We start from the raw sequence: 12,613 nt of genomic DNA on the forward strand, positions 1-12,613 counted from the left end.
TTTATAGAATGTACAATGTCCTTAACCAGAAGGACTGTGTTATATTGTATTTTTGAAGGATTTTTTGAATGATTTTTTTTTTTTTTTTTTGGGGTGCAATTCTGTTTAAAGGAAAAAAAACTTGTAACACTAATGAAATTCAAACTAACAGTACAGCTGCTGTGCTTTAGTAGCCAGGGTATAAATTCTCCAGATTGAAGAAATTACAGTTTTACACCTCTTCATTATATTCATTTTGTTATCATGGGTCAGATTCTCAGCTGATATAAGTAAGTTATTTTTTCCTTGCTGAATTCCACAGAATCATCATAATTTACAGTGAATGAAGATGTGACTTATTGTTTCAGCATAAGTGACTGCTGAATTTATAGGGATATAATTGTGATACTTGCAAATAAATAAATAAAAAGCTTTAAATTTCTCATTTGTAATAGAAGTGCAGAGTGTGGGGGGGGGGGGGGGGGGGAAGAAAAAAGAAAGAAAGAAAAGGCCATGAAATGATTAGACAGCTTGTGTGACTAATAGGAATACGGTCCCTAAAGGGAAGGAACATCTTACCAATACAAGTGCACTCAATTAGAGTTTTAAATCAGAGTGTAATTATGTTTTTTAGGGGGCTGGGGAGGGGGGGGGGAAGAAAAGAAAAAGAAGAAAGGTTTTCATCTTCTAGGTGGCCTCGTTTTAGCTAAAAGACAAATTTGGGAAGTGTTTTTACTAAGATGATGGTCTACATCCTTCATGCGTTTGGACTGAATCCAGCCCCCAAAGGGCTGGAAACAGTTGTATTAGCTTCCTTGTACCAGACTTTAAAAACAACAAAACAGTATAAATACAATAGCAAAAATGAAGAGCCCACACAGCAGAATAGCCCATGTGCTCACATTATAGAATCACAGACTCCTTGTAGTTGGGAGGGACTTTTAAAGGTCGTCTAATCCAACTCCCCTGCAATGGAAAGGAATTCTTATACATATCTTAGCATTTGGAAAATGAAAGCATTGTTTACTCCAATTACGTATGAAATATAATCACAGAAAGGCTTAGATTTAAAGGGACTTCTTTAAAAATCAGGAAACGTTCTAGATTATTGCTTAGAGGTGAGCAGCACCAGTGGAACAACAAAAGAAAAACAAATGATAGGAAATCCCAGTGTGTGCAAGTCTGAATGGCTGCTTCACTTCTTTTCAGGTTTTATGCAGGCCATGCTGTATTTCCTGCAATTTGAATCCTGCACAAACTATGAAGCTGTAACTATTTTGGTGTCTCAGAGCTATTATAATAAAATACTAATGTAGCTCACATTAGCCTAACCTAAATCCTGTAATAATTAATTTCAGAGGAAAGCATACAGTGCCCGTCTGAAAACTATTTATTAATTACCTTTTTCTGTGATTTTGTTGATCACCACAAGCTAAACACAGTTAGTACTTGGATGCAGGACCTCCTAGTCCTTCTTGGCGCAATGGGAAGTGTTATGAATAGCTCAGCAGGTGACTTGGGAGTGCAGTGATGTGGCAGTGTGCAGGTTGAGACTGGAACCGAGAGAATGATGGCATACTTTGTTTGTCTGAACTGAAAAATGAGAAAGAAGAAATAAATAGAGTAGTCCACTGTAAACATTATGTTTTTTCCGGCATATTGTTTGATTTTGGGTGGAGGTTATTTAATATTTTCAAAGAATGCTTTTTATTTTTCCTACCACAATTTTAAACATGGGATACAATCTCAAAATTCCAATTGAAAGCAGTCTATCTTCAGGATTTTGAAGTTTCTGAGAAATGCATTAGAATGCAAAAATTAAGTGTTTAAATGACAGAAAGCAAATAATAAGTTACTAAAAAGATCTGCTTGTCCAAAATCCAACACAATACATTAAGCAAAGAGAATTTCAGGCAAATGAGGAATAACTACTATGGTCCAGACTTGCCTTTATCTGCAGTGTCTATGGAAACTGAGCCATAATTTCAAATACATATAGGTGCTAAAATAAGTCACTTAAGTTAATGTTAAGCTTATCTTCAAATACAGATCCTCTCATGCATTATAGCATCTAAGATATCCCCAAACTTTCAGGCTTTAGGGTTTCAGTCTGTCTAGCATATGCTCAGCTGCCAACTAAGATTGATTCCAACCCAAGTTACCACTAGTCTCAAATATCCTATCCTTTAAGCCCTAAGCAGGCCAACAGCCCACTTCAACAATTATAAAGGAGACAGCGCAGCTGTACTAGTCATACCCACTACTCTAACCCAATACTCAACTTTTTAATAAGCTATAAGTTAACTAATCTCTTTACATAAGGACATAAACCTGATATTTTTCTTCCCAGAACAGTACTTTGGTTGATCTCCTGTAAGATCCTGTACAGCCTGTATCTCTTTCTTCTTCTGAAGCCATTACCATTCACAGGGGAAAGAGACCCAAACCTCTTTAGTTAGTGCATCAGCCAGAGAAACTTGCAAGTCATTTCTTTCCCAGTGAAAAAGCGGAGAACAAGAGATAGAGCTACCTCATGTCCTATTGCTTGTGATACATGCAGAGAAGCAAAGGGAACACCCTTGTGCAGAAATGTAATGCCAGTTCTAACTAATCTAAGCTGTATAATTTTATTCCTTACCTTTCAATTATTAAAAAATGTTAGCCTATAAAGAAGAATAATCAGCACAGACTTGAGGGGGGCACTATAGAAACGAGAAGCTGAAGTCAAAACAAAAGCTTCTTAAATTATATGTTTATCAGATTAAAATAAGAATCAAGGAGAAGGTGGATTCCTGAACCCAAAGAGGAAACTGACAGTGTAACAGAGGCAGGAGCTGCATTAAACTGTGCTGTGATCTCTGTTTAAAAGTATCACTTGGCATTTTGTTATTTGCACCTACTCTATGCCAGCATACAGCTAGCAGCTAAGGCATGAAGGCATTTCTAGCTTTCTTAACTATAACTGCAGTGAAAATTGATTGACTGTATCCAATGTATTAGAACAGATAACCGAGTAGATAATTGCATACATATCTAACAGTCATTGGAGTGGAAAACTGTAAAAGTAAAAAAGAAGAGGTAGAGGCATGGAGCAAAATGTGTTTTGGTGATTATCTGGGAAGATTATTAGACTGGGCTTTTTTTGAGATTGTACAAGAAAAGGAAATTTTCACCCATGTAATCTGAATGTAATGAATCCTTTATTACACTTCTTTCATCTACTGGTTTGACTTTCCTCTCTATAATAGGTTTGAGTCCTGCTGTTTTAACCTGATGCCTTCATTTAATATCAACATTTATTTTGGAGTAGAAGTATTATCTCTTTACAGTAATACGTTTGGAATTGCTTTCCCAGTTATAACCTTAGTACTTCTATCAAAACAATACAATTCTAGCAGTAACCAAAATGATCTTGCAAAGGAAGGTATTCACGCTTCCTTATTCCTTTCAAAACAGTTTATATCAGTAAGCCTAAGACTCTAATTTGCACTCCAGAATACTCAACATATAGCTAGGGAATCAATTGACCTATAATCTGAAAAAGTCCAAGATCACATAAAACAAAACCATGATTTGTAAGTAAGTGTGCTGCAACTGTTCCCATCTTCATGCAGCGTGACCTCGTAGCAGGAAGCATAATGCTTTGACATAAATTGAAATCAGATGATATTTGTTCTTTGTCTTCATGTTTTTAGTAATTTCTAATTGTGACCACGAATCACGCTATTAGAAGAATAGTGCAGCAAGGTTAGCACGTAAATCTTGTTATTTCTATTGTTGCCATAATCAACTTACCTGCCTTCTAATACATAAGTCAGGATTCTGTTGTTTGAAACAGCCTTAGGTCCTAATTGGAAGTAATTTCTGTGTGGTAAAATCTACAAGACTCCAACAAGACAGTTCTTGCACAGGAAGTTAAGAGTTAGTTCCTTACATTGCTCAGAACATATTCAAAGTTGCTCTTAAAATTCCAGAGTGTGAGCAAGCTTCACATCTAGTAGAACTCTCACAGCTTCCTGCCTATGTTTTTCATCAGTAACACTATATGACCTTCAGGAGCCACCCCTCTGACTGCATTACTTTAAAAGATCATTTTAAGAATGTAAAATATGAGCATGCTACAAGTTTCTAAAAGGACTGAATTCTTGGCTGGTTGCTGAAAACTATTCTGCTTTGCTTCACTGTAAATACACTAGTACTACTCAGTCTCATGTTTATTCATCAATACATGTTTAATTCAGCATTAAACAGATAAGGTCTTGCACAGGGCATAAGCAGTCCATCTTTGTAACATTGCTCTAAGGCTAGACAAAATCGTGGTGCATAGAAAGAAATACTAAGGAAGAACACTAGATTGTGGTCTAGTTGGTCTGCAGAAATACAGCACAGAAAGCCACTTGAATATCAGCACATACCTGTTAGCTCAGTTGGTGTTTTTTAGATACTTGACACAAATCAGATAGCATGAACATGTAATCTGGTGCTTGGTCACTTTGTGATGTTGGTGCTTTGCCTTATCTGAAATAACAAATAATTATTATTTTCTATAATGGGATCAAGGTGCAAATAAGTTACATTGCCATCTCAGCTTTTTAGCTATGAGACGCAAGACTCTATCCCTACCCCTGCAACTGAAGGGCAAATTGTTTAGGGTGACATTACCTGGGTCCAGATGGTCCCACCTACAGCAAAATCTGTAGAGCTTGTTTATTTTGCAATGTTTCTGTACCTTGATCTTTTAACAGCTCTCTGAAGAAGGAGGGGGAAGGGTTGCTAGGCACATTATTTTGTATTGTCCTCATTGAATGGTTTTCCCTTACATTGGTGGTGTGTTTTTCTTCATTTCAGTTTTACTTAGTTGTTTTCCAGATAAAGAACTGAAGACACTAGGATTTTATAGAAAAAGAATATGATTATTAGGCTACCTAATGATTTGCTTTCCTTTAGGGGTGGCAACACATGGAAATTATACTTACAGAAAAGGCAACAGCTCCTTGAAATGCAGCTCTTCTTCAAAAGGAAAATCTAAAAGCATTACTGGCAACTGTATATTTACCATTAATCAGTGATTCCATGGTAAATCTACTTAGCCTCACAAGGTAATTCAGATGGGAAAGGATCTCTCAAGAGGTGTCTGTCATACTCTGGCGTAAAGCACAGTCGCTGATGAGATCGGGTTGGGTTGCTCAGGTTTCATATTTACATTAAAATATGAATAACGCCTTCACCTTGAGGCCACTTAGAAGGAATACAAATCACAACCCTGCAAGTGTAGTTCTATGGACTATCTTCAAGACATGCCCGAGCATACCAAACAAATATATAATTTACCAAATAGTAGCTAGCTTACTACATTTTCTGGTAGGATGCCGAAGTGAGGTCTCTGTGTGGGTAGGAGATGGTCAGATTTGGAAGTTTATTATGGAAGCTACCCATAAATATGCCCTGCTTTTAAAGAAAGTTTTAGAGAAGACAACTCTTCAGTAATTATTTCCAAATTAGGTTCTTATTAAAGTTAATTAGAGCATAGTGCAGCCACAACTGGTGCATCCAAATGCTGCAGACATTGCAACTCCGGCTTTGACGATGTTAATACCACAAGTCTGTGCCTCAAAGAGCAATTCAAATCAATTAACTTGAGAGAAACCCATGTTTATGATTTTCATGTTTGTTAGCAGGTAAAGTCTAGGTATTATTGTGGTCTAGATTACACCTTCGTGTGAAGACTACAAAGGGCCTGGGCCTTGCAAAGACTGTTCTTCAAACTGGTTAAAAAGCACTTCTTTTTTACATACCAGAAGTAAGGTCACTAGCCACTGGGTCCCTGAGATGTCTTTAGGACTGGATTCCTTGTTGTATTTGTATTTTAAATATCTGGTTAAAACAGCACAGACCTTTTTTTCTGTCTCCCTTCAGATATGATCTCTCATATGAGCCATACATCTCACCATATGAGCTGATTACTCTTTTTCACCTTTGTTAGTTATTTACAATGAAACCTTGGAATGTTGATTCCCTTACATCTTTTCTGTTGCAAATACAAGCACTGTAAAAGAATTCAGCCCATGGAAACAGGCTTAAGCTACGGCCATTTACTGAAGTGCCAGCTGATTAAGTTTAAGTCTGGTAACAAAAACTAACATGCTGAAAAAATGAAAGTTTAACTGAACTTTACAAAATATAGCAAAAGCCATGAAAGATTTTAGTGCATTTGGACAGTCAATAATGTAATTTCATCTTTAGCATAATGTATATATTTTTAAGGATCAAATGTATATGCTTTACTAAATGAAGTTTTAAAAGAATTCTTAAAGTCCAGTTAGTAATGTTTGATAATGTTTGAGTCTTGCAGATTTGGAAGGCAGCAAATATCCAACTCTAGCTGTCAAGATGGCATTTTCAGCAAGAAAGTAAGGCTACCATTATATTAATCTAAGTCGGTGTTTTACATGGGGAAAAAAAGAGGGAAAAAAAAAAGGTAGTGAAAAACAAGGCACATTTCTGTACTCTAGCTGAAATTTTCTCTGTATACTATACGCAGAGGATGCACATGTGATAACTTCCCATTAGCAGAAATATCCTACATAGCCCATGTAAAAGATATGTGTGCTTTTATAAAAATGAAAGAAAGTAACCTCTAAACCTCTCACTGTCAGTGACCCCTTTGTTCACATAAATCAGTATAGTATGTGCTCCTGCATCATCACTGTTCCTATGCTGGAATGACAGTACATATGAGCAAAGCATGAGAAATGAGATTTTGAGTGCTTTATGGGTGTGTCAAAAACTGGTGCTTATAGAGAAATAATCTCAATTTTTATAAAATTCTCTCCAGACTCACTAAAACTCTTTTTCTGAATGCCTTTTCTATCTTCTGTGGCATCTGCTTGCAGTTAGAAATGCAAGAGTCATCAGAAAACTTAATTCAGTGGTAAAGGATCTCCCAGCAGAAATTCACTGGAGTAGATATTTTTAACCAGTCCTTGATTTCTCAGGCATTCTCTAAGTTTGTCTCCAACACAGTCTCCCTCATTCTCATGTAAAAGTCTCTCCTTTTTGTGAAGTCATTAAGGTAAATATTTAGATAGTTGTGAGGTTCTGCACAGTTCAGATTCGTACACGCTGTGAATGTGAATTGCTCGTGTTATCTTGTTCTGTCAGTAACTGTCTGCCTTGCCAAATTCCAAGTAAGTGCAGAAAGCAAAAACCTCATTTGTCTTATTCTACAATGTAGTGCCACCATGATAATTGCAAGGCAAACAAATAGTTTACTGCTTCAATTGAGGTAAGTAAACATTAACTATTTTTATTAACTAAAATGGTGAATGCTGACAGCAGAGAAGCTGAATGGACTCAAGGAAATCATTACAAGACACATGGAGATGTGTGCCATGATGAGAGACGGGCTGCAGCCTGGGAGACCCATCAGGACTGGAGCTGTCAGGAGTCAATGCTCTGCAAAATCTTTATAGACTATATGACGTTAAAAAAAAATTGCAGAAAGGGAAAATGCTTTTGTCCACTTGGCAACGGTGTTCTACGCCAAGCAAGCAGCCATTTATAAGTCCTACATGAAATTAAAAAGGTCAAGATATTGTTTTCCATTTCTGACTTTAACTGTGGTTTCAGTCAAGGACATTGGTGGGGAAGGTATACACCAGTTTCCTTTTTCTTCTCTAAAAAAGATGTTGTCTGAAAGTTCTGGTCTGTGAGAGTGGCAGCAGACAGCATGTTTGGGGTTAGCCTGAGGAAGAAATGAGTGTTTTGGGGTCAAACCAAATCACAGTTTAGTTGGTCGGGTCATTTGAGGTCACAGCTCATTTGGACTTGAAGCTCATCTGAGGACACCAGTTAGAATTTGGGGGTTTTGACTTGACCTGTGGGCTGCCATGGGTTTATGATTTTTGGTTAGTGGTATTCCATGCCATATCATCAAATAGTGCACTGGTAGTTAAGGAGTCAGTGCTCCAGTTCTGTATGCTTGTCACAGAACAGATGAACTATATTCCCTAGAAGAATGTTTGCTGTTCTGTTTCGGCTATCTGTGCAGAGGAAGAGAAATGAGCCTTTTGCAGATGACAGGACACCTCTTTATTTGACATTATGGCTTGCCTCTGATCCTGGCTGTATCACCTCAGGTAACTCAGAGTAAGGCCTTCACTTTTCAGGTACTCTTTTTCATTTTATTTGACTCATTAGCTTTAGTTCTAAAATACTGTGTTACGTTGTATTATATTAACATGTATTGTGTTGCATTCTCATATCTTATTTAGTAAATTAGTTTGTCTCACCTCACACTGTTGCAACTGTTTTCTTGTTTTTTGGCCCTCCACTCTATCCATTCCACCATTTCAATTTCCCAAAGCATGGGCAAGTGTGTTACCCTACCCCACAAGACATGGAACTTGACAGGACAAGCCCATAAACTGTTTGTATGGAATGACCTAAAGTCCCAGCTAAAAAACATTCTGGACTCAAACAACCTCAGGTGACGTCAGATGAAGGTAGGTTGTAGCTGGATCAGTTTACAGCAAATCTGAAATACAACCAGATATTCAAAGACCTTTTGTAGGATAGCATGAAATACATAACATAATCGTTCAGCAATACGTTATCCTACAATTCTTTTTCTTCCTGCTTCTCTCATTGCTAATAAAACAGATGCTCTTTGGTTTCAGGCTTTAGCCTATTTTTAGAATCTTTTTATGATGTTGGCTCTCTGAAACGTAGGAACTGCTGTGAGAAAAAGAAAAGCTATTGCTGCGAGGCAAGAGAAGGGCCTACAGGTGAAGTAGCCTCTAACAGTAAGAGCCTTAATCTCACCTATTTGTTTCCTCACTTCTTTTGTTTTTGTGAAGTAACTCTGTTCCCTTAGACACATGGTATCACACCTTTTCTGCCTCTACTTAAGCATTACTGTGATATCAGCTATAATGGGACAGAAAGTACCACAATAATAGCAGGGTGGCAAGGTCTTTACTTGCAGTAACTGAGGACGATCCCAAATACAGCAGCTATGAACGCAAAAATGAATGAAAAGAGTGGCTTACCTTTGGAAGGCCTCAAATAGACAGTGATATCTAGTGAGTGGTCCTCATCTCCGCTGCCAACCCTTAAATAGAGTCTGGGAAGGGGCAGATCCTGCCTCCACCCCTTCCGGTCACCCCAGTGAACCACATGCACCTGAGCTCCCCTGGGTTGGCCCTGCCTTCCCACCAGGTGCTCAATCACTGGTTCATGTTGTGAGTCAGCATTTCAGCTACACCAGCCAAAGTCCTTCATTAGTGCAGCACCAGCTGATGAGTCCCATCATTCATAGGGGCTGCAGAGCAGGCATGGTCTCAGTGCCTGGTGTTTCTGTCGCTGTAGGAAACATGCTGGTCCTAAGAGGAAAAAGGTGTGGAAGAGCTGTTATTTCAATGAAAGAACCTGACAGAAAGGAGGTGAGTGTTTGGGGAAGCAGTGAATGAAATGGTGCTAGCAGAAAGCAGGCATTTTTTATTGCTTGTGCAGTAAGAGCTCATTTTTTCAAACTGTTAGATTCCAATTGGGGCATCAGATGTAGCACTCGTGCATGAGGGTTTCAGATAAAATGATGTGGGTGGGCAAATTGACTGTAATGATCTAAATAGTCAAGCTATTCCTACAATAGGGATTGCTGATAGATAACAAAATGCAGAGTCATGGAATCAGCATATGGAACTCCTTGGTGTGCTGTGGTCTGACCAATATGACCATATATTATTGTGTTCTTTAACGTGATATAAATTATGGCGTAACTTTACTAGTTAGATACTGCCTACAATTAAATAGTTTTGCATTAAACTACCGTAAGCAGTAGTTCCTTCTGGGATTTTCAATCTGTAGGCCCAGCTGTGCCTTAGCTGCCACTAACGAATATGGTGTGCCTAATTGAAATAGGAAGGAACACACCCAGCCTTATGGTTACAGTGCTCAGCTGTATCACTGTTAGCAGTGGAGTAATCTCTTCAAAAACCCAACAGTTTTACTGGAATCTACCAGCTAAGTCCTGGCTGAAGATGAGGACATCTCTGTAAAGCAGGGCTTGCCTTTTTTTTTAATGGTAGGTTTTATTTTGTTAGTTTGTTTCTGTATTTAAAATTCTAAGCTAAAGAGTGAATCTAGCAATAAAATACATTTCTGAGTGCTGATGGTATCTACTACTGCAGCTTTGAACTGGCTTGGTTACAGATAGAGAAGTCTGCATACAGGAAATTATGAGCAGTTTGTAACACCTTTGGTTTCCTGTTGGCTTACGTTGATTAAACTGATTTTTAAGTTGAATTTTTCAGAATCCACGTGCGCAGCATTACACAGACTGCCAAGATTTCTCCTGTCAATATTAAACAATGAAACCTGTCTGAGTATGTGAGTGTATATACCTTGTCATGCTTACGTGCGTAGCAGAATATGCAATCTGGACAGCCATGATTTATTGAATAAAGTGAAGTCTCGTGCCTGTGTGTTTTTCTGAACTACATCTTGATGAACAACTTTACAAGCATGTTTATATCATGGTAGAAGACAATGTTCTTGCCTTCACTCACTTACTCAACAGTGTTATTCTTTTCCTGCTCTTGGTATTTAAAAAACTGTTGGGCATTAGCTTTCACCCCACACTAAAGCTGAAAATACACAAACAGCATTGAGGCAGCGTTGGCTGCATGGAATGTAACAAAACTGATCGATGGGAGCAGCTGCTGGCCTAGGGAAGGCCCGGTTATTTTCTTTTTTTTAAATAAATAAGATTGGAATAAAATAAATATATGATTTCAAGTCTTGTGTTTGACACTATCTTGAGCAGGAAGAAAGCTTAATTTCTATCATTGCTTACCAGTGGGTATGGAGTGCTGTTGGTTTTCGCTGCTATTGTGAGCCACAGTACTAGCATCTAAGCATATTAAGTAAGTTGTGAGGTTGTAAGGAGGGGGATTTCAATCCATAAAGCAAAAGCAAGATGGTAACATAAGCAGGTAAGACTAAAAAATGAAAGAAAAATGAAAACAGCACCCTTAAGGGAAGTAAGAGGCCAAAGGTCAGCAGAGGAAGCATCACTGTAGCTCTTTCTGTATGCTGAGTGCAAGAGGCATGATATGGGGGTATAAGTTTAAGGCTGTGTGGACTCACACGTGCTGGCTGGATGCTGGAAGAAGAGAGGGTAGCTGAGAAACTGCCCACAACAGTAAAGTACCACCAAGTTCAAGGCAATCAGGAGCTCCAGAAAGGTTCAAAATAACGATAGAGGAGGAGCTCAAATACCGAAAGTGAATCTTTCAGTGCCCAATTTCTGTCATCAAATGACCCTGCTCACTAATTAGTGACCTCCGATGACCTTTGGTGACCTCCGATGACCTTAGGTGACCTCAAATGACCCCTGTGACCTAATTAGTGACCTCTGTTAACCTTTTCTGTGTCCTCAGATGACCTTTGCAAAGCAAATTTTTCGATCGGTGACCTCTGACCTAATTAGTGACCCTCCAATGACCTTTTCGTGTCCTCATATGACCTTTGTGAAGCGAATTTTTCGAGGGGTGACCTATGACCTAATTAGTGACCTCAAATGACCTTTGGTGACCTCAGATGACCCCTGTGACCTAATTTGTGTCTTCCAATGACCTTTGTCGTGTCCTTATTTGACCTTTGCAAAGCAAATTTTTCGATCGGTGACCTCTGACCTAATTAGTGACCTCAGTTGACCTTTCCCTGTCCTCTGATGACCTTTGTGAAGCAACAACACATCATCAGTGGGGTAAAACTAACCTGTCTCACGAAGTTCTAAACCCTACTCACGTTCAATATATATTTATGAGTGGGTAAACAATCCAAAGCTTGGTCAATTCTTCTTCACAATGATAGGAAGAGCCAACATAGAAGGATCAAAAAGCGACATCACTATTAACTCTTGGCCGCCACAAGCCAGTTATCCCAGTTGTAACTTTTCACTAAGCAGGTCACAGGGGTCACCTGAGGTCACCAAAGGTCATTTGAGGTCACTAATTAGGTCAAAGGTCACCGCTCGAAAAATTTGCTTCACAAAGGTCATCTGAGGACACGGAAAAGGTCATCAGAAGTCACTAATTAGGTCACAGGGGTCATCTGAGGTCACCAAAGGTCATTTGAGGTCACTAATCAGGTCAGAGGTCACCGCTCAAAAAATTTGCTTTGTGTCCTCATATGACCTTTGTGAAGCAATTTTTTTAGCAGTGACCTATGACCTAATTAGTGACCTCCGATGACCTTTGTCATGTCCTCATATGACCTTTGTGAAGCGAATTTTTCGAGCGGTGACCTTTGACCTAATTAGTGACCTCAAATGACCTTTGGTGACCTCAAATGACCCCTGTCACCTAATTAGTGACCTCCGATGACATTTTCGTGTCCTCATATGACCTTTGCGAAGCAAATTTTTCGATTGGTGGCCTTTGACCTAATTAGTGACCTCAGATGACCTTTGTCATGTCCTCATATGACCTTTGTGAAGCAATATTTTCGAGCGGTGACCTTTAACCTAATTAGTGACCTCAAATGACCTTTGGTGACCTCAGGTGACCCCACTGACCTAATTAGTGACCTCTGTCAACCTTTTCTGTGTCCTCAGATGACCTTTGCAAAG

General features: G+C 38.7%; 1 long non-coding RNA gene across 1 annotated transcript in view; it reads left to right on the forward strand.

Moving 5' to 3' along the window:
- LOC107318008 overlaps positions 1-10,304 on the forward strand; it is a 111,692-nt gene extending 101,388 nt beyond the window's left edge. Inside the window, exon 8 of the long non-coding RNA XR_004308413.1 lies at positions 4,927-10,304. This is a non-coding gene — a long non-coding RNA (uncharacterized LOC107318008). The remainder of the gene's footprint in view (positions 1-4,926) is intronic.
- The last annotated feature ends 2,309 nt before the right edge of the window (positions 10,305-12,613 follow it).

Source organism: Coturnix japonica, chromosome 9 (genome assembly GCF_001577835.2).
Source record: "Coturnix japonica isolate 7356 chromosome 9, Coturnix japonica 2.1, whole genome shotgun sequence".
Taxonomy (NCBI): Eukaryota; Metazoa; Chordata; class Aves; order Galliformes; family Phasianidae; genus Coturnix; species Coturnix japonica.